General features: G+C 38.3%; 1 long non-coding RNA gene across 4 annotated transcripts; it reads left to right on the top strand.

The window, feature by feature from the left end:
• The first annotated feature begins 2,017 nt into the window (after window positions 1–2,017).
• On the top strand, window positions 2,018–26,057 carry LOC125263846. Of its 4 annotated transcripts, none has more exons than XR_007183920.1 (5): window positions 2,018–2,379; window positions 12,317–12,459; window positions 20,639–20,710; window positions 24,204–24,293; window positions 24,937–26,057. It is a non-coding gene; the product is annotated as an uncharacterized LOC125263846 (long non-coding RNA). The 4 variants fall into 4 exon arrangements; XR_007183918.1 differs by having other exon boundaries at window positions 2,019–2,379; window positions 24,932–26,057; XR_007183921.1 differs by lacking the exon at window positions 20,639–20,710 and having other exon boundaries at window positions 2,024–2,379.
• The last annotated feature ends 346 nt before the right edge of the window (window positions 26,058–26,403 follow it).

Here is a 26,403-nt window from a genome sequence, read left to right as displayed (position 1 = left end):
TTCATGACAGGTGTATGTATATGATTTGATTTATGATCCAATGACTTGCACTGGCACTAATATACAAGAGAGAAAAAACGTTAAGTAATCAAAATGTAAATACACACAGACATAATTGTGATTTATCAATTCGATTAATCGCGATTAATCTAATAAATTAATCGAATTGGCAGCACTATATAATTGTGATTAATCGATTGGACAGCATGGATGGATGGATGGATGGATGGATGGATGGATAGATAGATAGATAGATAGATAGATAGATAGATAGAGAGATAGAGAGATAGAGAGATAGATACATTTTTAAATGGTAAATATTCTCAGTTTATTAGCAGAGTGAACAATTGGTTGTTATTGAAGAGTCTTAAATCTTGATAGGAAATGCAAAGCTAAGTTCTGGTAAACATCTCCATTGGAGTAATGCTTTTGACACCACATGCTATAAGCGGCTACCCAGAGCTAACTAACCAACGTGAGAAACACGTAATTCTGAGAGTGAAAAAAGAAAAAAACGCTGTTGATCGTTCTGCCAGTAGCAGGTGCAGCTCGATTCAAATGCCTGTCAAAGCTAATGTACGCTAATCAGCTGTTGGATTTGCCTTTTTTGGCTGTCACACGTAATGAAAGACAAGAATATGTCATCAGACACTCTTGCAGAACTATCAAAGCATGAAGGTGGTGGGCCATTCAGATGAGGGAGAGAGAGGGGGCGTCACAAAAATCAGAAAACAACTGCACAACCCACGTGGTGGATCATGACAGCAGTCAAGTGAATAACTCAAGAAGGGGAAGCTTTGCAGAATATTGATTTAATGCTGCATTCATGCAGGGAGGATGTTCACCCGCATTACGCACGCTCTAATATTCCCAACATACCTTGGGCCTTTGGTTTTCCGAGCCGCTCGGAGAGAAAGAGGCCGAAATATTCCTCTCGCATGAGCATTTAAGTACATTTCAGTGTATCGAAATCGAAGCGTGAACCGAACCAATGCTGGGACGCCAGTGATTAGCACTCGTTTTGTGGAGAATGGGGTGAAACTAAGCAAACAAGAATGCTTTATGAAGCATCCCAAAGAATTCTTGGTCAATATTGTTTGTAATGCAATGTGCTACGTTCACCCAATTAAAATAGCTCAGTGAGTGAAGGTTAAATGAGTTTTTAAGTGCTAGATACACAGATAAATGGATCTTATAAAGAATATGTCAGTCTTAAGAAAAAGAAAATAACACCGGATATTATAAAAGTCCCCTTTACAGCAAGATATTATAGCCTTTTGATGCATGGTGTCTCCTTTGTTTGACAAAAAGCCATTTTTAACATTCAGGATTCATTCAGGATGTGATGTTACAACCTAACCACCATGAGGAGATTTACTTTTGAGCCTTTTTGTTCGTGTTTTTACATAGCTGTCATTTTGATAACATAATTTCAACATTTCTGATGAAAGTGGTGCCCAAAAAAATTATCTTCTATTGTAAATAAAAAATGTGATTGTGAACGATTATATATTTTTAAAAGGTTATATTCTGCCAAAGGTCATTTTAACAGGAATAAATAAATAAAAATGCTAAAGTTAAAACCTTTATTTAATTAATTTACCTTAAAATATAAAATAAAATTATATTTTGAAAGACTATGAGTTTTTTTTTATCTTTAAGCTTTAATTTTACAGTAAATTTCTAGTAATAGTTTTCATTTTTTTTTAAATATATTTAACAATAAAATGAATACAGTGTTGTTTTTGCATTAAAAAGAAACATTTTTTTCCTTCATCAGAGGGTTAAAAGTGTTTACTAATAAAATTGTCCATCTTTGACTATTTAGTTAATCCCGTTTAAAATAATATATAATGCATGTTAATATATTTGAATACTATAAAGACTTTATATGTCTAGATATAAATTTAAAATGCACGAAAGCAACATTTTTATCAGTAATGCAAACGATTGTGAATAAGTAATCAATAAATGAAACTACCTACAGCTGATTCTTACTGGTGCAATTTTTTGTTCCAGGAGCTTTGAAGCAGCATTGACCTCAGACATCAGAAGACATTCCCCATTTTTCTTCTCACACATTCTTGCGCACAGAAATCAGCGAGGAGGAGCGTCTGTCCCTCCGCTTGCGCCCAATGGAACAAAGACCAGCGTTATCAATGTACACGCGTTCAGCCAATAGGAGCGCTTCCCTTGTGATGACGCGACGCAGCGGCTCTGGTCTCTTCCCACTGCGCAGGAAGCGAGACGCGCAAAAGAATCAGAAGTTAAACGCAAAGGTAACGCGGCACACTCAACAGCAGCAGCAGTTTTTACTGTAACCGCTCGGAGTTTCCCCGCGAATGCAAGAGGAACCCGGCGTCTAGAGCAGAATGAATGGTTAGTATCGATATTACTTTTTTTATTCTACGAAAAACACTTTGCAAGATGCGTTAGATGTTTATCGTGGTCGCTTGACGAATATCACTCAAAAGTAGATTTTGCTTTGATGTTTAAAAGCGTATTCTGGAATGGCAAAACTAATTGTAAAAGAAAAAAATCATATCACAGGACTGTTTTATAGTACTATCGATTTTGTGTATTCATGCATGCTTGAACTTTATTTTTAAATTTGATTCTGTTGATTCTTCTTCTTGTGAAATACATCTTTATTATGTTCTAAAACATTTCAAAACCACTGACCTGTTCAGTTAGTAATTAAAACAAGAATTGTATTTCAAAAATATATTGAAAATCTAAAATTGTTACTTTCAATATACAAAGATTTATTATCATCCCAGGTGAAAATCTTCAGCAATTTGTCTGTTTTTGTTAAATTTGACGCGTGTTGTAAAGTTGTGACAGCCGGTGACCTCTGTCAAGCAGTTGTGTGTTTGTTTTTTCTTCTTTAATCATATGCAGACTTCCATATGCATGTTTAAATGCAGCTCATAAATATAAATAATACTTGTATTAATATTAATTTAACATCTTGAGAGCTGAGCTATCAAGAAACCTGAGTTTAGAAATTAGATTGCAATGCATTGCAATGAGACCTTGCAAGACTGTTTGATGTCTGAGGGTCTTCAGATGTTTTTAATTAGGACCTGTAAAAAAAAATCAGTCTGTCCTGTTCTCTGGGGCAATGCTTTGAAAAAAAAAAAAAAAAAAAAAAAGGCTGGAGAACACAGAAAGTCACTTCAGTGGAGGATCGTCTAATCAAATTTTTATAGCATTTTCTCATTTTTTTCCCTCTCTCTGTACCCTCCCTCCCTTCTTCGCTTTCTTGATCCCGGTGAACGAGTTTCTCTTTGTCTGCTTCTTTGGTAACCACACCTCCCCCCAAAACGCAGCCGGCTCAGACACCTGAAGGCTAGACATAATGATCAACGCAGTCCCCATGAGTCTGGATGCCTGCCAGTTGTTTTCGCTCTTTTTTTCACTACTTTGTCTCTTCTTCTGTTTTTTTTTTCCCCCTTGCATCTCTTGCCCTGCACAATCAAGGGGCCAGTATGCAATGTTGGGGGCCAGTATGCAGTATATGAGGGGCCAACTCTTCAGCAATGTATGGACCAGCGAGAAAGAAGCCTGGCACACATGCAAGGAGAAGCATGAACAACAATGTCTCCTTGTGTGTGTGTGTGTGTGTGTGTGTTTGTGTGTAAGCGGGAGTCTTTATTCAGCCGTGCTTTTCAAAATTGCATATCAGGCTTTTCTTTTCCATACAAGACCTGTCAGTTTACAGTATTTGTGTGCTTTTTGTTGTCATAAAAAGCAATGTTGGCTCATTTCTTTTTAGGCATGTTTTGTGACTTCTGTGGATTAGACTGAGTGTTGGATTCTCAGCTTGTTTAAGTGCTTTGTCTGTGTAAGATTAGGTTTACCGCATGTGAAATTACATACACAGTGAATGTTGCGATTTGGAAAGCTGAATGATGGATGATAAACCAGCGTTTTTGCACAGTATCATAATCACTGTATTATGAAAATATGTAAGTCACATAAAGAATCTCATTTTAAAAAATAGCTTTTAAACTAACAAAGTTAATAATAAAAAAGGCGAGGGGGAGCACAATTAATGTTAATGTTTGTTTTGATTTCAGTGCAGGATTCATATTAGTCGTTGGATACTGATGTGTTAAAAAATACATTTATTATTCATTTTAAAATTGAATTTTTATATATTTTTTGCTGCTTACCACACCCAAAACTCTGAATAGTACTCGTACATTTAAATATCATTGCATTTTGCTTACATTAGCATCTGTTTCCGTGTATTTTCATAAAAACGTGCTTCCTGAAATCAGTGTCCCAAAAATCGCCATTTTGTCTCTAGCTAGTGCACTTTGATTTGCTCGACGTGCGATATTTTGGATGTAGTCTGCTTGTGTTTTCTCACAGAGCTCAGAGCCGACATGTTGGGAGTACAATGGCACTAAGTAGACGGCAGATCCTTTCTTTCTCGCTCTCCTCCTCTGCCATAAGCCTTTGAAGGGGCGTAATAAAAGGTTCAATAGAAGCAACAAGCTGTTTTTTTCTCTCCTCTCACACGTTCTTTAGGCATTCTACCTGCGCATGAATAGGAGGCCACTGAGACCCTCTGACAGAGGAAGAGTGTTTATTGAGGGCTAAAGGGCTCAATACAATCAGACAGCCTCACGTAGAGAACTGCACGGCTTGGGCGAGAGGCCATGGGCATGAGTTCTCCCTAGTGTCACACCCATTGACTCCGTTTTGAACGAACGTTTTTGAGCTGCTGAGGGGAAAATCGTATAGCAATGTACATTGTGGATATAGATATCAAGTACGTTTTTAATAGATGTATTTTTGCTCATCACAAAGACTTAAAATAAGGGTTCTATATTGGCATGGATGGTTCCATGAAGAGCCTTTAGCATCCACGGAACCTTTGCATTACACGAAAGGTTCTTTATAGTGGAAAACGGTTCTTTAGATTATTAAAATGTTCCTCATATTAAGAAAAAAGTTTCTTTTAAGTTTCTTTGGGAAGCCGAAAATGGTTCTTCTGTGGCACCTCTGAGAAAACCCACTTTTGAAACCTTGATTTTTTTTTTTGAGATTATTCTGTAGGACAAAAATAGACGTTTAAGAAAAAAATAAATGAATGTTGGTGTGAATATGTCCTTCTAAATGTCTAAGGTGATTTAAGGAATAATTCAGCCAAAAAATGGCCATCAAACAATTAAAAAATATATTCTTTTGTTTTTTCACAGAAGGAAATTCATAAAGAATTTTCATTTTTGGGTGAACTATTCCTTAAAAAAGTAACTATCATTTAACCTTCCTGACAAGTCAAACAGTGTCAGTACCATTAGGAGTAAAAAGGTAATCCGTTAAAGTAATCCATTAAAGTAATCCAGGCCATATGTACATCAATCCCTCCAAGGAATATCATCTTATGTAGCACACATACCAGCCATTTTATGAGTTTTCAATTTGGTATGTATAGAAATACCATCCATTATGTCAGCTAAGCTTAAACCACGCAGCCCAGCATTAGGAGAAAATATGTAATAATATTTATGCTCGCTGAATTATGGGATGGAACTTGAATGGAGGGTTCTTGACTTTTTTTCTCTTGCGCTCAGTGTGAAAACGCGTCGCTGGGTAGAGGTTAATTGTTTTTAGATCTTTATGTGTCAAGAGAAAATGGAGAAACTGGTGCATAATTGAGCGCCTGGTCGTTTGAGTGATTATGGATTAACGCGCCTCTCCAAAGGAGAAAGACAGCGAGGGAAGGAGTGAAAAGAAAAGACGAAAAGAACCATGTTGTGATCTGCAACCACAGGGGTTGTCTGGCCTTTTCAGAGCAAGAGGGAGTGGAGGCTTGTTTAGTCAGTGGCCCTTGGGGGCTTGACCTTTGACCTGTGCCATGCCCCTCTGTGCTCCAGGTGCAGGTTGGTTCTCCACGGTGTTCGTTGCACACACACACACAAACACGCGCACACACACGCACTCCAAAGGGCTGGGGGTAATGTTGCATGATGCCTTTTCCCCTGCATCTTTTATTTTTTGTTTGTACGAGGTGTGGCTGAGCCCAAAAGGGATGTAAAGGTGGGCGGAATAACCTACTTATCCTGCAGTATTTGTTAAAACACCCTTGAAGTTCATGGCTCAAGAACGGAAGATAATGCAGTGTTGTAATATTCATGAATGCATTAATCAGGAGGTTGTCATGTATAATTATTACAGTGTTTGATAATGCCAGAGCAAATCACCTCAGGCAGTGGTGATTGCTGCCTGATGCTATTAATGTTCTTTAATAAAATGCCCGTGTGGGCCGAACTATCAGCGCAGCCCAGTAGTTAAGTGCTGTAAGGTTAATGAGGCAATTTACATACGTTCTGCCACCATCTGGACGCAGTAAGAGACAGCTGCTTGCTCTTATTTCATACTGTGTTTTGGGAGCTAACCCGCAGAAATGTCATTCCAGTACATGCAGAGAGCTTGTTGAACACTTTTGACTTTTGTCCCGTCAACACGGATGAATTCTGGGAGAGATTTGCAATGCTAATGAGCAGTTTTGCTTCTCAGTTGCAGTTTTCGTTTGTAATTCTCCACACTAGCTGACTTTCACACTAAAAAAAAAGAGCAACTGATTGTTTTTTAATTTGTTTTTAAGTAGTATATGCTAATAGTTTTTTTTTTATTATTATTATTTAGCATGTGGTATTTGTTGTACATACAGTTACTTGCTATATGTGAGGAGAAATATAAAAGCATATAATACAAGAGCTTTATATTTTAAATTCTGAGCTCACTGTACATGACATGTACATGCTTACATAAGTCTTTAATGGTTTTGTAAGTCATCAGTCACTGATTAAATGGCCGAAAGTGATTAAAAACTGAATTAAAACTGGAGGAATTGTATAAACAAAAGAAATTCAAGTAAAGCTGGCAAAATTTCAGTAAATGCATATCATTTGAATTTGTCACTTTTACATAATATTTATATGTGCAGTTTAAAGAAGGTTATATTAAATTTATAAAAGTTGTTTTACGTAAGATGAACACATTTATTCACTTAATTTACCTTTAACTATTTGCTCTACAGAATGCACTCAAAAATGTTTTATTAATTTGTGCATTTTACTCAGCAATGTTAAGTTGACTGAACAAACACTTAAGTAAAGCTGACAATACTCATTTTTAGTAGAAACAAGTTAAGAAAAGAAAGTAGAAATAAGTTAAATTAAGTTCATGCAGGTACATGAGTTTAAGTAATATGAACAAGGATGGTTTGAATGAAACTCAGTTCATTTTTTTGATCAAGCACACTTGCTGCCTCAAAACAATTATAAGTAGTGTCCAAGTTATCCTTTATTTATACTTTTAATCTTAAAATTCTCTTCTTCCAATCAATAATATTGCCAGATGGCTATTTTGATCATTGACATTAACTGGACTGCTACTTTTAGCTAATAAGCCAAAATGCTAAGCTAAAAAGTTTGCTAACTGTCAGGAGTGAGACACTGAGAAATTAGTGTTGGCACAATTATTTCTTGTTGATTAATTCAATGTTGGTACTTTTCAACAATTATAACTATTTTAGTCTAGAGTAGCCAATTAACCTGCGGACCACTTAGAGTCTTTCACAGACTTGAACAGTTCGAGAAGCGCGGCTCTAACAAGAGGTACCTAAAACCTTTGAGACAATGCTGTATCTTTATATTGTAGGTCAGCCAGCATTTTCAGCAAACGGCTTTATACCAATTGCAGTCGCTATCTTTCCTTAACAGCGGCAAGAAAATAAGGATATACGGATAATTTCACACCACTTCCTCCTAGGACTGGACAAAGAACAGCCACTCTGCAATCGATAACCAAGCGCGAGAACGACCGAGGGTTGTTAAAGATTTGCAGTTTGGATTCGAAGTAGATAGACACAACCAGGATCCCCTCTGACAGCTGAAAGCAAATAACTGTTACTGGACTATCCGTAAAATTGCTGAGATGGACCGTGAAAGGGGAAGGCAAAACTGTGGAGTTGGTGGATTCCTGCTGGCTCCGTTTCAGGCAAGGTAGACTGACAGGGTTTAAGCAGCGAGCGTCAAGGGCTTTCCGGTGAAACCTGACTGCGTTTTGCGACAGGCCAAGAGGAAGGTGGAATTAATTCGCTGTCGCCTCTGTGTGCCAATCGAGGGCTTGATTCTTCGAGCTCGCTCAATCTCAGCGATTAAAAAAAGTGATCCTGCTCAAAAACGACTGTGTTAGAGTCAGCGGGCGTGTTTGTTCCAGTTAGTAGATTGTGGAAAAGGAAGATGGGAATTAACTCTTATTGTCAGAAGCTCAAAGCTCAATCCGAGATGAAAGCCGTCGAATGCACAGTTCTTACAAATTCAGCATTTGTCCGGTTGTGTGGCTCTATCAAAGCAGAGCAGCACCAGGGAGCCTTTATTTGCCGTCAATTGTGCTGCAATCCCTAAAAGATATAGTATCATTTTTTTGTTCGGCTGTTCCTCATTTCAACTCGAGACTCTGTTGTGTGATCCATTCAGTCAAATTCTAGGGACCGGTCCAACTTTCAAGTTGCGGTTCATTCATTTAATTTCTTTGAACCCTATTCATGTGTTTGCAAAGTGAGCTAAAGACCTGCGAGCTGTAAACTTCAAAGCACTTCCATATTGTACTTATTACAAGAAGTGCATCCAAGCATTAGTGGCTCTCATATCCAAAGCATTTATCCACAGCTAGCAGAAAGGAAGCTTAAATTGGCAAGCCATTGGCGTCAACAATTTGTGCTACGTTTTGCAAACCTTCCACAATGCATAAACCACCAGAAGGTTACTTTGTGTTATCAGTATGGTGGTTTGTGAAGTTTAGCCTTGCTGAGATCCATCACCTTCAGTTTTAGGACTCTCACAGTTGTCCTAGTGGCATCTAATGGTGGATAAATGGGGAAGAGTGGTGCCAATCGCTTTCTGACCCGCCTAGGATGGTTTGCAAAATGTACCTTGCGCATACACAAGAACATTGATGGAGTTGTTGGGTTTTACTTTGCCAGTTTGATGGATGTTTAATTGAGACATGGTGGACAATGAACTTGAAGGCCCCAAGGGACCACTCAATTAGTTTAGCACCACTGCCGAAGCCTCCCTGTTTTGTCAATGCGAGTACTGGGACTAGTAATCTCAAGAGGTTTTCATGGTCTGTTTACGAATGCATCCAAACTCCCTGTGGTCCTGCCCTGGTCACCTCCTAATTTGAGTTAAACAGTCCTTTTAAAAAACATTTGTGCTGGAGTAAATTTGGCGTGTGACCATTGTCAAGCTCCCCCCATTGACTTGTTGCTTTTGTTAGCATTTGCATTAGCATAGCTTCAGCTTGCAACCTCCTTAGGGTTCCAGTTATTAAAGTTGACTTGTTAGTATAACATTTCAGCATTTCAACATTTCTGTCTAGTCAGGTAAATGGACTTAGACTTGTTTTCTCAGCAGCAATTATATATTACATTTAACTGTATTGTATTTTTGAGGTAATAATGCATGTATTGATGTAATAAAATATGGTAGATTTGGAAAACACCAACAATTTTGCACAGAAGTCACGGTTAAAATAATGTTAGAGATTTTTGGATAGGAAAAAGTATGTGCCAAGAAAAAAATTTAAATGTATATGCACAGACAATTAGATCAGAAAAGTCAAACCTGTAAAATCAATTTTAAGTTCTTCTTAAGTTAAATACTAAGAATGCTAAGTACAATCTTGAATTATTCCACTCAAGGTTTGTCTTGGGATTGCCTGAGGATTGTGTATTCAGCACAACCACTTCAGGAGTGCTCATCTTCAGTCCAAATATTTCTCTCCCTACTCAAATGAACGAGTAGATCTCAACAATATGTCTTGAATTGTGGAAAAATGCTTGTGATTTTAATACCTACAAGTACACCCCCTACATGCTGAAAATGTACAAACTAGGCACAAGTATACAAGCGCAAATACTTCTAGCTGTGCAATCTTTGCACTCCCAGCATTGCCACAAGTGGAGCTATAGCGAGCATTAGCATAAAGTGTCTTCTTCTACTGTAATATTGGAGCAACACACTTTTTATGTTCATAGCTAGCTACCTGAGACATTTGTAGGTTACTACGTAGTCCACATGCCTTGTGTATTTTTCTGGCCTACTCATACTTTTAGGATTTTGCAGAGATCAAATTTATATTATTTATACTTCTGTACATTGTGTTGATATTAATTTGTGTTACGTAAAGGCAGAAGACTTCCTCAACGTGTTTTTTAAAGGTCTGCCTGCCTCTTTCTCAAAGTACAGGACTACTATAAACATGGCCATTAAAATAAAACGAACCATAAAATGCACACTCAACATTGCCACAAATAGCACTATAATGTGCATTAGCAGGAAATACGACATACTTTTCAAGTGTCGATTTGTTTACAACTAGCTATTACAAATGTGGTTTAAAAATGGTCAGTTCTTATTTTAATTCCATCCATGCTTATTATTATTATTTTCTGTTTTAAATTCATGTGTCCTTGTAATATTTAATAAAAAACATTCCCTCCCTGTTGCAACAACATCTCTTATGACTACGAGATCGCAACAATTGGCAAACAACAATGATCCAATCAAATCCCGATGGACAAAATCAAGTCCCGCCCTACATTTTTTCTTGTTTGAGAAGCCATTTCACTCGGGTTTATACATCACAATAGGATAAAAGGATGATCGGAATTTACTTTAATGCCAACTTTAATGGCAAACACGTTTAAAAATAACTCTGTAGAGTACTGAAGTGTGTTACCACTAAAAGTAACGCAACAACGCACATTGCGTATGTACAATGCATCTCCATACTTGCATAGAGTTTCTGGCCTGCTCATGCCTTTTGTACAGACCAATTTGATGTTTCCAAAATATAGTCTACATAATTTGTTTTAATGCTAATGTTAATTTTTGTAATGTAAAGCAGATGTCTAAAATGCTCTACATGTTTGTTTTTGAGTGTTTTTTAATTCATTTAAATATGTTCAGAATCTGTCTGCATCTTTCCCAAGATAAATGGCTACCATAAACATGGTCATTAAAATAAAACAGACTATAAAACGACTATTTAAATTAAAACCAGGGAAACTGTTATGATCTAACGACGAAGGGAACTGTGCCACAGGCTAAATAGAGACACATCTACACAGACTAACCATCTTACGTAAATGTCTACCTTGTAAATGGCATGTTATGCATGTATGTTGAGAAAAATTAAAGATGCACGTTAGGGTTATAGTCGTCAGCGTAGCATGTTTTAGCCTTGAATGTTTGTTCAAGGTGGATGCTATAGTTGAGTTAAGCGATGCATAGCTGAATCCCTGTATCTTTCTCTCATTTTTCGAGGGCTTGTAAACTGGCGGTCGCCTCATCTCCTAACCCCCTTTTGAAGCCCCCTCTGGTATTGCTGAGTTGACAGAACTGCAGGAATGGTAGGAGCTTCAAAACGAGAGACCCTCCCTGTCGCTCTCTATCTCACTTTTCACGCTGTCTTTCCCTCTCTCGGTTTTTGCCGAGCTTGTACAGGCATGCCTGTCAACCGAACGGAGGGTGGATGGGGGCGCTGAGGGAGAGGAGTGGTCTGGGGTGAACAAAGGAGCACTGTCACCGCTTTTCAGGGGTTCTGGGCTGTGCAGGGTGAACGGAGAGCTGGGTGGGGGGTGGCGAGAATGGCAATTAAATATGGACGGGGGAGCATTGAAACCGAACATAGAGGAGGACAGGCATTGAGTGTTCACACATATAGTCAAGCTCGAAACGGAGACTGTGGAAGCTCTATGTTTGTCGTTCATTGTGCAATATTTGCCCAACCCTTTATCTGTGCAGCTGTGGCCTAAAAAAAAAGAGAAAGAGAGCGCGTTGAATAGCCGCACAGCTGCTGGCGATTTGATGAGCGTCTATTACCACTACAGAGTCATCCTCTTGCGCTGAAGTCACCTCTCCACACAGTGTAATATAGAGCAGGGCAGGGACAGATCAGGGCAAATGTTTGATTTGTCAAGCCTTGCTCATCCTTTCAGGGCAAAAACACAGCTGGTAGCCACACAGTCACGACCCCGATGACTGGGAGGTGTTGTACTGTCGTGACTTTTCTCTGTAATACCCTTTGTACGTCTTGCGGGTGCTGCGGGAAAGATAACGAAAAGTATTTTAATGTAATGATTGGAATCCGCGACCTCGTCTCATCTTGTCAAATTGAGTTTTTTAAATGAAATGCACTGCCTTCTGCTTTCGCCTGACTTTAGACAGTTCCATCTGGTGAAACGATTTCCTTATCGTTCTTCCTTCCCCCCCTCTGCATTTCATAGGTTATCAAGGCGCCAGAAACAGAGCGAGGGAAGCTGTTAAAAGATGCAATGCTGGGAGTCTTTTAAACACTGGCTCTTCTGGTGACTTGACAGAGCTCAACCATGGAAGTCAGACTGCTACAGGCCGAAGACGACCGATAAAGGTAACGAATTTATCTCTGAGGGTACGTTCGGTGTCCTCAAATGGCTCCTCGGTAGAATATGCAAACATGTATGCGTGTGTGCGTGCACGCATGTATGTGTGTTGGGCATTCTGCCATGTGATCCAGGTGCAGAACGTGTCGTTTCATCTCTGGCTCATCCTGCACACTCAGGCGTCAGTTCCTTGACTGATTATCTGTGCCTTCATCTAACCTCGTCATGTTAAACCGACATCTGAGACTCCCTGTATTTTACTCACTGCAATTACCTCACCGCAAGACACTATCACTGCTATTATATGTGAGTCTGGAACAATATGTTATCTTTTGGGTTAAGAGATGCAGTGCAAGAATTTAATTTTCAAATATAGGTATTTCACAAACTTTACAGACTATGAAGATGTCTGGCATGATGTTGGCTTTCAGGTGGTCTAAACATAAGCATGCAATGATTTGTAATTATTGCAGCAAGGAACAGTTCAGCCAAAAATGACATTTCTGTCATCACTTATTGCCTTAATGTCTTCACAAATCTGCATGCTTTTTTTCTGCTGAACACAAAATAATAATTTATCAAGAACCTTCATAATGAACGTGTCTTTTGAACTCTAAAAAGTATAAAAAAACACCATAAAAGAATTATAAAAGTCATTCGTACTGCTCATGTGCTATATAGTCATCTCAAGCTAGATTATTCAGAAATTTAAGCTGTTATTCACTGAAACTCTTGTCGCTGGTTGGAGGTATTGACATCAAATAGGACAAGATTACTTTTACAGTGCTTTTATGGTGTTTTTGTCCTTTTTGTAGCTTGACTGACAGTCGTTGTAAAAAACATGGTGTTCCATAAACAAAATAACAGCATGACGGATCTGGAAAGAAATGAAGGTGAGTAAATAATGACAGAATTTTTGTTTTTCCGGTGGACTACTCGTTCAAGTTTAACCGTTGCTTGTGAGCATGGTTTTTACAGCTCTTACCCTTAAATCCACAAAAGATCAGAGTTACTGATCAGCCGTTTCGTTTAAAGTGTTTGCTTTTCTCCAGGGCCAAAAATGTTGCATTGTGCTGCCAGTTAGTATTCCAAAGTCGAACTCTCAGCCACTTAAACTAAGAGCATTCTTTATCCATACTAAAAGCTTGAGTAAATTATCTCTAGTCTGTCAAGTGGTCAGACAGACTGGCCCTGTAGGATTATAGGTAACACAGATGTAAATGCTGAATGGCCGGAAGGCTATAATTTCTCCTTCCTTTTCTATCCCCCATCAGAGCCACCCTCCCTCCCTCGCTCTGGTCCGTTGTAAAAGTCTCAGCAGACTTTGTCGGGAGACTAGTTAAAGACACTGGCTGTCTCTTTTTCCAGTAGACACTTGCTACATTTCCTTATATCCTCGCTCCGCCCTTTTTTAGACCCCCACACGCCTTAACAAGTGTTTAAAAGCTACTTTTATTCCCTCTGGCGACGACCTCTCCAGCTGTTGTCTTTCTGGATGTGATTCACTCGGCCGTTTGATTCCTTTTATCTCGCACCTCAGCCTCATCCTCTCCTGCTGGGTTAACAACGCACCTCCGGCCTTTGACTACTGTCGCATGGCAGGTGAATCCAGCTCAAAGCTCTTTCTAAATAAGTGGACTTGGATGCGGGGGATGGGGCCTGTCATTGAAAGCACTAATTGAGAATGCAATTTCAGATCTTTCTCAGTTAGCATAATCTAGCCCTTATTTGTAAGATTTCTCCCTCATGTCTCCACTCCCATGCTGGGAAGCCCCAAGGTCCACTCACCCTATTCTGCGTACCCAGCAGGAAGGTAGTGGCTAGCATGCTAGCCGTTTTTTGCGAAGCTAACGGTGCATTACATGACGAATTAGCAGACACGGCCTTCAGAGCATTCATAAAGTCACAATGTGGAGGGATGGCTAACATTGTCCTTTGGTAATTGGCACAAGCTTGGTGGGATTTACACCTGTCAAGGAGGATTTTAGGGATGGTTGAACAATATGGCAGAGTGCTGACAGATGAAAATGTGTGAATTCTTCGTATTTGCCTATAGAATGGCATACTATGTTTACACATGATCTTTGCATAGTCAAGCTACAGTCTTCGTCTCTCTGTCCAAATTCATGTGACACAATGCATAATCGAATATTTGAAGGATACATTGCAGGTCGCCTCTGTCTCTTGGAGACAATGTTGAAGCCAATTCTAGTCTGATTAAACAAACTGGGTGAGGCTGAGCTAAAATCACATTATTAGATCTGACTGGTATGATTTTGGATTATAAGATTTTAAAAAGATTAATTATTGCTTTAGTCTGACTAAAATTGTGCATGTAAATCTACTGATTTCTGCTTGAGAACAGTATAGAAAAGAAAGGAAATGCTGAGAAGATAAGGAAGGTACAACAGCGGAAAATAACACAAACCAGACTTGAATACCACCACAGGTCCAAGTGTTACTGTAGCTCAACTGGCTAGCATTGCGTTAGCAATGACAAGGTCATATTGTTGATGTATGTCTTGAATAAAGTATATATGAGTGTGTAAATGTCATAACACACTGCCTGGCTATGATGCATATTCATGATTTAATATTGGGAAATTTAATTGAATATCATCCGAAAGTTATGTGTATATGTACGTAAGTGAGAGGATAGTTTACCTGCTACTCTATAGAATGCTAAATGAGCGTGTTTCTCTGGCCCATGCTAATTGGGAATTTCAGCTACAGGACCTTAGTGATAGTTACCGGCATGAAATCTGGACAGCTTTACTACCTCCGAAAACAGTGCCAGGGCCACGGGCACTTGACCAGAGAGAGATTATCTGGGCTTTCTTTCCTCCCTGCCTGCCAATATAAGCACAGCCAGCCATTTCACTTATCACCGGAGGTTAAAAACCACTGGCAAACCACATTGTGTCTTAATCTTCATGGTTCGTACTGTAGTGCTTGAAATGATCGTAGCATTTCAGGGAAACCTGGATGGAATTTGAGAACGGTATTCCTACTGGGTTCATGAACCGCTTGAAATCCTTGGCTCTGTGGAGGCTTGTTTTGGACACAATGGTGTTCAGTACATTCCCGACTTGTTTCTTTCATAAGGTGCTGAACCTTCGGGTGGACTGAAAGCTCTTTAGAGCTCAGGGTTTGTGAGGGGACAAAAGACTCTTCACATGACTGTACTGATAGAAAAGACCTGGAAAATGTCCTGAAACGGCGTTCTTTCTTTACGCAACATACTCAAATCCACGTACATTGCCCTGTATTTTTGGACTGGATATTAACGATCGCCACATAAATGATGTGATGAGTCAAGATGTCTGGTCCAAACAAGCAACATTGTAATCCAAGATTGATAAAACAAGCAATGTTACAACAGGCCCTCCTTGCACGTAATGTATTTTGGGAGATAAATGGTCTCAAAGAGATTAAGTCGGTACAACCATGAGCCAAAGCGCTATAAAATGTGCTCATCACACTCAATTTGCCTAGCAAATTTGTAGCCGTTAATGCTGCTATGGGAAAATATATTGAGTTACTTACCACCTTGTGTCTTTGCTGCCCAGGAGCTGCTCACGCGAGTTCAGGGTCATTACCCTCGCTGTCAATGACAAATGGAGCTTGATAGCATCTGCGCTTAGCTACAATGGAAACAGATTAATACCTCGGGGTGAAACTTTGCATATTACGGGGGGGGGGGAAGGAGGGGGCGTTTGCACCCTCTCCTGTTTTCTTTCGGCGTCCTATGTTTTGCAGCCCGAATAGTTGCTGCTCTCAAATGAGCTCGTTTTAATGGATCATTTGAAGATTTCGAGGGGAAACGGTTTGTTTGGATATGCTAAGAAGATGAACGCTTCTGAGACAAAGGATGAATCATTAAAGTAGGAAAAAACACGGCTATGTTCTCCTGCTACCCTGCACTTTGCCTCCTGCTTCGTGACTGTCCCTGATATTGTCATTGTAAATTACAGACTATCAGGGGCCACGAAGCGTCTTGTTTTAGGAGACAGTCTTTTATTACAGCGTCTCAGAATTTATGACATCCTTTCATCTTAAAAACTTACCTCTGGATGCTCCTGCTTACAACCCATAACATTTTCTACCTCAAAGGTGTTTATATTTGCATGTAGGTGTGTGCATTTCATATATGCTTTTATCCAAAGTGACTTACGTTCATTGCATACGTTTTTTTCAGTAGGTTTATGAGTGTGTTCCTTGAGAATTGAACCCTTGGCACACACAAACGAATCGTAGAACCTTATTTTTAGTTTTGAGCCGGTCTCGGGTTTTTACATGCCTGTTTTAGCTAAAAATGAAGGTGGTAGTAATTTTATCTTGGTTAATGTAATTGTAAACGCTGGAATTGTCCAATTTCGATTTAAGGTTTGAGGGTGTAATGCTGGTTTTCACTGTGGCAAATTTGTACTCGGTATCCCGAAGTGCAAATGAGGGAGGTAACTGCTGTTATGACGACATACTTTCAAGTCGATGGCACACCCAGAGGATGGAGACAATTAAAACATCTAAAGCCTTGTTTAGACGGCTAATCTGGGTGGTCCAGAGCTTGGGCGACAAGTTACAACTGGTTAGCGCCACAATAAAGTCTAGAGGGAAAAAAAAGAATCATTATGTATAGAGGCTGGTCTGGAGAAGTCGTGCCACTGTGGAGATATTTGAGGTTTTAATGTTGAATGAAAAGATAGAAATTGGCTCAGTTTCATGCAGACATTGATATTATTAAATGAAATGTATTTCTAGTTTGTTGTGCACTGTAAGACTTCAGAGGAGTTTGTGGGTGGTCCTCATTTGGGTCTCTGACTTGTGTATATTGAAGACTAAAATTGTGAACCACAAACTTTCTAAGATAAAAATGGTTTTCAAGTAGGAACAAGATTTGAAACTGGATGACTTAACATTGTTCAGTTCAGTGCATTACATGGGTGTTGAAGGAATTTACGATTTGAACAAATTTAATAAATCTTTATTATAACTGAAGGTTTTCCTATTCTAAAATCTAGATCACTCTGTATAGAATTAGATTCTCAAATGTTTCTCCCAAACCACAATGAGATTAAAGAAACAGCAGTGGAATCTTCCATTGTCTTTCATTTTTATCCTAAATATTATTATTTTTTTTTTCAAATGTCTCCTCTAGAGTTTCAAAAGAGATCTCAACACTCTCATAAACTGTGCTCAGATTTGTCAAGATCCCAAAGTCTGCTGTCAAATGTCAGAAGTCAGAACATTTCTTGTCATTTCTTAATTTAAAATGATCCATACTAATATTATAGAACTGATCTCTCTCACAATATTTCAACAATTGCCTCATTTGTGTCTATTTCTATTCCTTCTAAGAATATTTATTTTAAGGAAGAAACATCAGAGACGTGAACATCGGGAATTCCATTATATCTCCTAAGCTCTTCAAAAGCAAGATATGAGCAATTCAATTTTCCTCTTATTTTTTTTTAATAAATGTTTTGGTCAAGGTCAATTGATTACATTTATTAACTATTTTTCAGACATGTTTTATACCAAAATACAAAACAGGCTGGCTGGATGCGCTACATTACCCGCTAGCAACAATAATATTAATCATTATCATTATTATTATTACTATTTTCCTAACTATGCTTACATTTTACATTTGTAACATTTAAAATTTTATTTTAAATTGGAAAACATATGCAATATATTGGCAACCCCTCTCTACAATTTTGACCTTAATTTGTCTTTAACAGAATTACTATTTTTGTCCTCAGTATTTCAAAATGAATCGATTTTAGTTTCAGCTCTTTTTTTAATCCAACAGGGCCGTAGAGACTTCTGCGTTTCACATGTTGTCAGTTTCCTTGGTTCCTCTCCTTTCATCTTCTGTCACTGCTCCATGTGAGATTGGGCGTCACAGTGTTCTCACATGTACCTGGCCTTTGAGATATCAAAGGTTGACTGCCATCTGTCCTAGCAGGCTAACACAGACGCGTGAAGACAGAGAGTTTCTCACTCAGGTGAAGCCGTCTGGCTAAAACCAGCTTTATCTGTTACACACAGAGGTAGAATGTGTTACAGGAGCACACAAGGAAACAGTTCAGCACAATGAATTGCCTTTATCTTACAGATAAACTGACATATGACCACCAGAGACATTGAGAGAGGCACGCCACCCACGATATTAAAATATTATCATAGGTTTCGGTGAATGATTTTTAAAATTGTATCCTTATTCTCCTTAAATTTTAAACATGCATGTTTTAGCATGCAATTGTAGTTTCTTCAAAAACTGCAATAACTGCTTGAATAAGGAAATCCGCGCATTTGAATTGCAATTGTGTATGCAAATTTTGGTTGAATCGGTTGAACTTGCAAAGGGTACTGTAACCACAATGATAAGAACAGATATAATTTACCACTGCTACCTAGTGAGTCATGGGATTCAATGCAAGTGGTTATTTTCAAACTGCTTTTATATTGTTTTGTGATGTATTAAATCGTTAGACAACTAGTCTAACAATTTATGGTCTAAACATTTGTAATCAGTATTTGTTTATTTAATGAATTATTATATCATTCATTCATTTGTATCTTTTTTATCTTTTCTGTTTATTTATTAATTTTTTTCGATTGAAGCTTGTTACTTGACGGAGTAAAAAACATTTAAAAGATAACAGTGACTTTTTATCTGACAATTCTGACTTTTTTCTCAGAATTGCGAGATATAAACTCGCAATCGCGTGTAATAAAGTCAGAATTTGTGGGATATAAACTCACAACTGCAAGAAATAATGTCAGAATTGCAGGATATAAACTTACAACTGTGAAAAATAAAGTCAGAATTGTGGGATATAAACTCACAATTGTGTGTAATAAAGTCAGAATTGCAGAATATAAACTCAATTGCGAGAAATAAAGTCAGAATTGCGAGATATAAGCTCACAACTGCAAAAAATAAAGTCAGAATTGCGGAATATAAAGTTAACTGCAAAAAATAAAGTCAATTTCAGGATATAAACTCATAACTGCGAGAAATAAAGTCAGAATTGTGGGATATAAATTCGCATTTGTGAGAAATAAAGTCAGAATTGTGGGATATAAATTCGCATTTGTGAGAAATAAAGTCAGAATTGTGGGATATAAAAGCACAACTGTGAGAAATAAAGTCGGAATTATGGGATATAAACTCTCAACTGCAAGAAATAAAGTCAGAATTGTGGGATATAAACTCAACTGTGAGAAATAAAGTAAGAATTGTGGGATATAAACTCACAACTGCAAGAAATAAAGTCAGAATTGTGGGATATAAAAGCACAACTGTGAGAAATAAAGTCTGTATTGCGGGATATACACTCGCAATTCTTATTTTTTTCTCTCTCGAAATTCTGACTGGCAATTCCAAGTTTATATCTTGCAACTCTGACTTCTTTTCTTAGAATTGTGAGATATAAACTATAAGCAATTGCAAGTCCACTTCTGAGGGGTGGAGAGGAATGACTTTATTTATGAGTTTATATCTCATAATTCTGATAAAAGAAGTCAGAATTGTGAAATAAAAAGTCGCAATTTCTTTCTTCTTCTTTTTTTAAATTGTGGCGGAAATGAGCTTCCATCATTTTCATTTCATTGTATCTTTTATATTTATTTTAAACTATATTTTTCAACAAATAATATTATCTGAAAAATGCATTTTCATGAGAACCAAAATTGTGTGAGATATTACGAATTGCTTTCAGAGAATATATCTTTTTGATTGTTTACTCTTCTTGCCCCATTGGCAAGTTGTTTAAGCATAACTCTAACAAAATGTAACAATTTAGTAAAGCAGATCTCCTGCCAAAAGACGGGAATCACAGGCTACCCTCTCGCTGACCCCTCCAAGTGTAGAATTTGTACACACTATGAGTGTTTGCTAAAGGAAGTCCAGAAATCTTTCAACTTCCTTCCAAAGTGCTTGGAGAAATCCTTCACGTCCTACACACCCTTAAATAATTTGTTAGAAAAAGAGAGATGACCCAGAATGCACCAGCTCTGCAAACTCCACATGCACTTTTTCCTTTAAACTACAGATATGGGGCTTAAATCTCCTCAGTCTATATTCTTCTACCATACATTTTGAAAGAGATTTGAAAAAAAGAGCACAAGTTAGGCTTTTTACTTATATTTTTGGTTCTCTCTCCCTGTCTCTCTCAGGTCCAGACATGACGGAGACAGCGTCTTGTCTGTGGCATCTCACAATGAGAAGAGCTTTCAGCGTGTCGCGAGGTAATTACTCTCTTTGAGGGAGGAGGGCGAAAGCTGTTTATTGTAATTATGTCAGAGAAATGAAGAAGCATGCTTGTGAGATGCTCAAACATTGTCTCAACATATTTGGGGGGAAATTTTCCTGAGTAATGTGTCTGCATAATACCCCAACATCACATTCCCAGCCAGCTATCACATTCAGTTGTGTTTAGACCATCAGGATAATGATGTGCTAACGCTTGTGAAACCGTATCGTAATGTGTGTGTCGTCTACCCTGAAGCCCATGGCCCCATACGCTCGACGGTGACCGTTCCATCTACACAATAGAAAAATATCCTGCTTCTCTCCATAACAACAGCTCTGCTGAAGTGGCGGGATTAGAGCATGCCGGCCCCGGCCAGGGGTTGCCATGGGAAAGAACCTCCCTTCTCCTGGATCTGTTTTCCATTTACCCCGCCGGTCTGGGATCGAGGTTTTATGTGCTTACACTATCAATGTTTGGCCCATTAATTCACATCTGCAATTATAATGTCCAATTAGAGGCCAGGTTGGCTTGCCTTTTTTGTTATGAAGTCAGAGGGGGTTGGAAAATAGTGCAATTTTACACTGAAAGGGGCATTGGTTTGTATCGCGTTCCTGATTATTTTATGTCCGGGGGCTAACTGTTAATAGTGAGTAGGTGATAGTGGGGTAGTAGAGATTGCTAAAAGAAATGGAGTAAGTCACAACAGAAACTGAGGTATCAAGGCTCTTGAATGCCTCGTGAATGTAATTGCTTGCTAGATCGGCCAGAGCAATAGACAGAGAAATGACCATCCTAACAAAAATGAACTGTAGTTTTGCTGCAGTAACCATAGTTTAACTGTTTTTGTGTTGGGGAAACGTACAAAAATACCCATGGTTTTTCAACTATTTGCAGTAAAACCATAATAACTACAAAATTAGCTATCCATTAACCATGGTCTAACTGTTTTTTTTGAAGAAAAACCATAGTAACTACAAAAAAAACTTGGTTTTACTATAGCACCTAAAGCTTAACTATAGAGTTTGTAGTAAACCATAGTAAAAAATACAAACTTGTCTATGTTTTTACTATAGTTCTGACTCATTTATACTGTGGGAGAACATTTTGTTTCCAAAATTGAATAATTGGGTTTTAATTGTCACAGGCTTTGTGCAACCCAGTAAAATGTGGTGTAGTACGTCTTAGGAAATACATTGGGGTCCAAATATATGAGATCACACTGAAAACCTTTTTTTAACCTAGGATTTATTTAAGCCTAGCGGGTAGCACACATGCACTCTCTCCACGGTACCTACTGTATGAATAAAAATAGCCAAAAAAAAAAGCACTAGTGTGTATATCGCTCATCTGAGATGTTACGATCGCAGCGGTAGGGGCTGTCGAGCCATGGGGTGCAGGCCTCTGAGGAAACCCTCAGCAAGTGGATGTTCTCTTTAAGCGCACAGCAATAAATAATCCAGAAAAATGATTGTGTCTGCGGCAGAGGAGGTGGGAGACTAACGAGCCCACTGTTACTCATATTGTCATTAGCTTCCTGCTCTCTAAGCCCCACCCACACCTCACTTGAGGGAAATTTAAACGCAGTAACACAGAACCTAGTGTGCCTGCTGCTCTGCTAGATTAGGCACTAATGTTGTGTTGTAATCTTGGCTCTATAGAGAAATTCTCAAAGGCTAATGGGTAATACAAGCACCAGTAGTGGACAAGAAAGGTAGTGGTGGGCTTAATGGTTAAACAAATAGCCTGTATCTTATACAATCCTTGCATTGGTCTGTTAGCATTTAAAGGGCTAGTTCACCCAAAAATGAAATTTCTGTCATTAATTACTCACTCTCATGTCGTTACAAACCTTCGTTCATCTTTGGAACACAAATTAAGATATTTTTGATGAAATCCAAGGGTTTCTGAACCATACTTAGCAGCAACGTCATTGCACATTTTGAGGTCCAGAATGGTAGTAAAGACAACTTTAAAATAGTCCACGTGACTACAGTGTTTCAACCTTAATGTCGGCTGGAATTAGCTGAGGTAACATGACGGCTCACTGACAGCAGCGCCAATCCACCTGTCACTCAAGTGACCATGCCCTTAATTATGCAGAACTTTAAGGCTTAATATAATTTAAACGGATGAGTTATAAAAAAATTCACCCCCCTCAGAGTTGTCATGAAAGGCAAAATTAGCAGTATAGACCAAAATACAATTTGAACCAGAGTGTAAACATGTTTTTTTCTGCTGTAAACTTGGCTGTTTTAACATGATGGTCAATGAGATTCTGCTCCCTTTTGCAGCCTGTCCCTAGCGGCCAGTCGATGAATCGCAGTTTAAGTTACTTCCGTATTGGCTTCACGAGAAACTGGGGGAGGTTGCCGCTTGGATTTAACAAGCAATTTGTTTGTTCCAGCTTTTAGGCTATAGGTTTTATCACATCAGAAAGGCTGTTTTAACATAATGACTGTACTTCCTACAGTACAGCTGCCGTGTTAGACTGTCACATAGAAATAGCATAGCTGCTAAAGAGAACATTTGATCCATTATGATTCTTATTTTCTTCTTTACGTTTTTCTGCATGACTACTTCTTTTTGAGATTTAAGATAACTTTCTAGACTTTAGTTTATTAGCTTAAGTTTATTATGTTGTCTGTTTCAATTAATATAGCTTTCATCAATTGTTGCTCTATCACATCACTGCTAAAGTAAACCAATTATCAAAAAGATGGTTTTCAAAGGGGCTTTTAACATGACGCAACTTCCGTTCATATGGTAAAGCTGCCCCGTTTTCACAGTAGTCTGATCTCTCCCCGTTTTTTTTTTTTTTTTTTTGCTCATATGCTGACATTTCGAGATGTTTTTTTATGCTATTATTGAAAATCTGTCTCGTAATGTTTCCCAATGCCAAAAATGTGTGAACGCACACAAAAACATCATGGTCTGTAATGACTTGCATTCATGACTTCAGATGTGCACGATGGAACGATTTTCATGGTTGTTGACAGGCTAACCTCGCACGCTTTGTTTGAAAACTACACACTTTTGACAGGCCTGCAGCCTTCCTGCCGCTCAGTAAGCTTTACTTGGACCGTTCATCCAAACGCACACACACCATTTGTTTGGTCCTCAGCACAGATACTTTTGTTTGCCTGATATGTGAGGAAGCCATGTTTTTCGGTATCACCAAAGCATGCAATTAGAAGCGGTGGCATATGTGTGTGTGCGATGTCCTCCTCCTTCGTCCTGATAGAGGCCTCTTGTGTGAAGATCTTACAGACCCAATTACTGTAATCACGATGATCAAAGGGAGGGTGTTGAAGAGAAGAGAGCAGCAGTCAAGTCAAAGTGTGGCTAAGTGTGTGTGTGTATCATTTGCGTGGGGGTAGGGGTGCGGTTAGCTGTTAGATTCACATCCATCATCTGTTTAATGTACTGATTCATTTACACCATTCTCAGTCTCTTTCTATTTGTGTGCATGTGTGTGTGTTTCTTTGCAGTTTCCAAGGTTGGTTCAGAAGATACATTGGATGAGGTCAGAGGCCAAATCCCTCCCGTGCGGCTGACCCTCGCCTGCATAACGGCAAAAGGTGAGCAACGAAGTTAAGATGGCAAAGGGGATGTCTGTAGATATGGGCTGACAATTTGTCTTCAGCCTTAAAGGTGCACTCAGAAATGTTTCCTTGTTAAAAGTTTTACACAAACAGAAATAGCACTAAACAAAAGTAAAAGTAATTTAAACTTTTTTTAAAGTCAGTCATATCATTAGTCTAATAAAAACGGTTTTATTTTAAATGGATTGGGTTGCCTCATGGAGGCCGCCATTTTGAAAGATTTTCCTGCTGAAAACTAAATATATTACTCAATACGACAGCAAAATTCATCATTTTTAATAATGTTTTTGCTAACTAAATGCTTTCAATTTTGCATCACTCTACATCCACACCACTAGATGCCAATATGTCATGTTAGGCATTGCAACCAGCATAATATAAACCAAAAAATTACTGAGTGCACCTTTAAAAAGTGTATCTTTTGAATAGATTTTCAAGATGATAGTTCTTATAATGTCCTATAATGAATCCTGTTCAGTATTTGTTTAATTATAAATGACACATTTCATATGAAAATGCTATGAATCTATAACATCTGTTCTCTTTTCTTGTTTCCTTTTATTTCTTTCTCTGTTTCCGTTTGTTGTGTCATGCCTGCTTACACTTGGATTAAGGCCAGGTGTGCCATCTAAGACTTGTGAATACTGAATATAATCTTTTTTTATTAGCAAGACTTTGTTTGATTTAGAGAATGCTTTTTTTATGGGATAAATGCCATCAAAAGCAATGAACATGTTTACAATTTGTATGTTAATTGTATTTTTAACTATTTTTATATGAATTTAACAACTTCTGTATTGTATTTTTAACTAAACAAAAAGAATATTCATCTGTAAGTAATGCAGAACGTGTTAGGCTATGATATTATTGGTTAATTTTTGCCCCACCCTCATGGCCTTGGTGACATCAGCAAAAAAAAAAAGAAAAAAGCTTTTTGAAATAAAAGGATAAAAAGGATTGGTGCGCACTGATGCTAAAATGCACAATAAGACAAGGGGCAATCATTGAAAAAGTAAATTTTGTTTTTATGTTTTGTTTAAAGGAATTCCAAACCATCAAAAGGTCACATAAGTTTGAGAGCAGAATTCAATATGTTGTATTTTTGGAGTAGGTGACCTGTGCTATGTCCTTTCAGCATTGAGAGGTGGGATGCACCCGCCCGCTGCTTGCCTTGTCTCCACAGCGACCTCTGCGCAGACTGTCAAGTCGACTCACCATCAGGCCATGTTTGCCTCAGTGAACATTCAACGCTGTCGGTGAGTTTGAGCTAAATAGAAAAAAACCATCGACCGTTGATTGTACCCTGTGGCCGAGCCCTACTGAGCCTTGCCTCTCCCCACCACCGGCAAAAGAGGAATTCTAGCATGGACTCCTGGAGACACGACGGCTCTGTCTTCCAACGCTACCGGCAGCCTCGGACGACGCCTGAAAAGTTTGACTTTGAAAACTACAACAAAGGTCACAATCAACATTCATTGCTGTCGGTGGGTTGGACTGTAAAAGAAAGCTCACTGAACAATGAATGCAACTGTGTCCCAGATTTCCTTCTCGCAAAGTGGCATCAGAGATAAATATTAACTGACAGAGCTGGATATACTCATTTGCTCGCCTCTCTGAGTTTGTTTGTGGCTCTTCGTGGCAAAGATGCAAGTGGACTGAGAACACCATGTCAAAGGCCCCTTTAAGGCTGATGAATGTTTCCTTTGTATAATAAATAAAGACAAGACCTCTCCAAAACCAGTCTAATCCTGTGAGTCTAAAACTTATTAACCGGAGCTGTGGTACAGTGGTTGCCACGTTCTGTATATATCTGAAACAATTGTGTGTGTGTGTATGTGTATATATATATATATATATATATATATATATATATATATATATATATATATATATATATGCCTATATACACACACAAACAAATGATTATACATGTATAATGACATAAAAGTGTGACCCATAGTGTTTTAAATTTTAGTTTATAGCAATTTTTTTACACAATGACCCAATATCCTCTAAAAAATGGCTGACGGAAACGTAGACTGCGACTGGTTAGGAGCTACGTAAACAAATTTATTTTGAAAACAAA

Source organism: Megalobrama amblycephala, linkage group LG2 (genome assembly GCF_018812025.1).
Source record: "Megalobrama amblycephala isolate DHTTF-2021 linkage group LG2, ASM1881202v1, whole genome shotgun sequence".
Taxonomy (NCBI): Eukaryota; Metazoa; Chordata; class Actinopteri; order Cypriniformes; family Xenocyprididae; genus Megalobrama; species Megalobrama amblycephala.
Note: the sequence above shows the minus strand (reverse complement) of the source record. Positions and strands in the feature narration are given on the sequence as shown.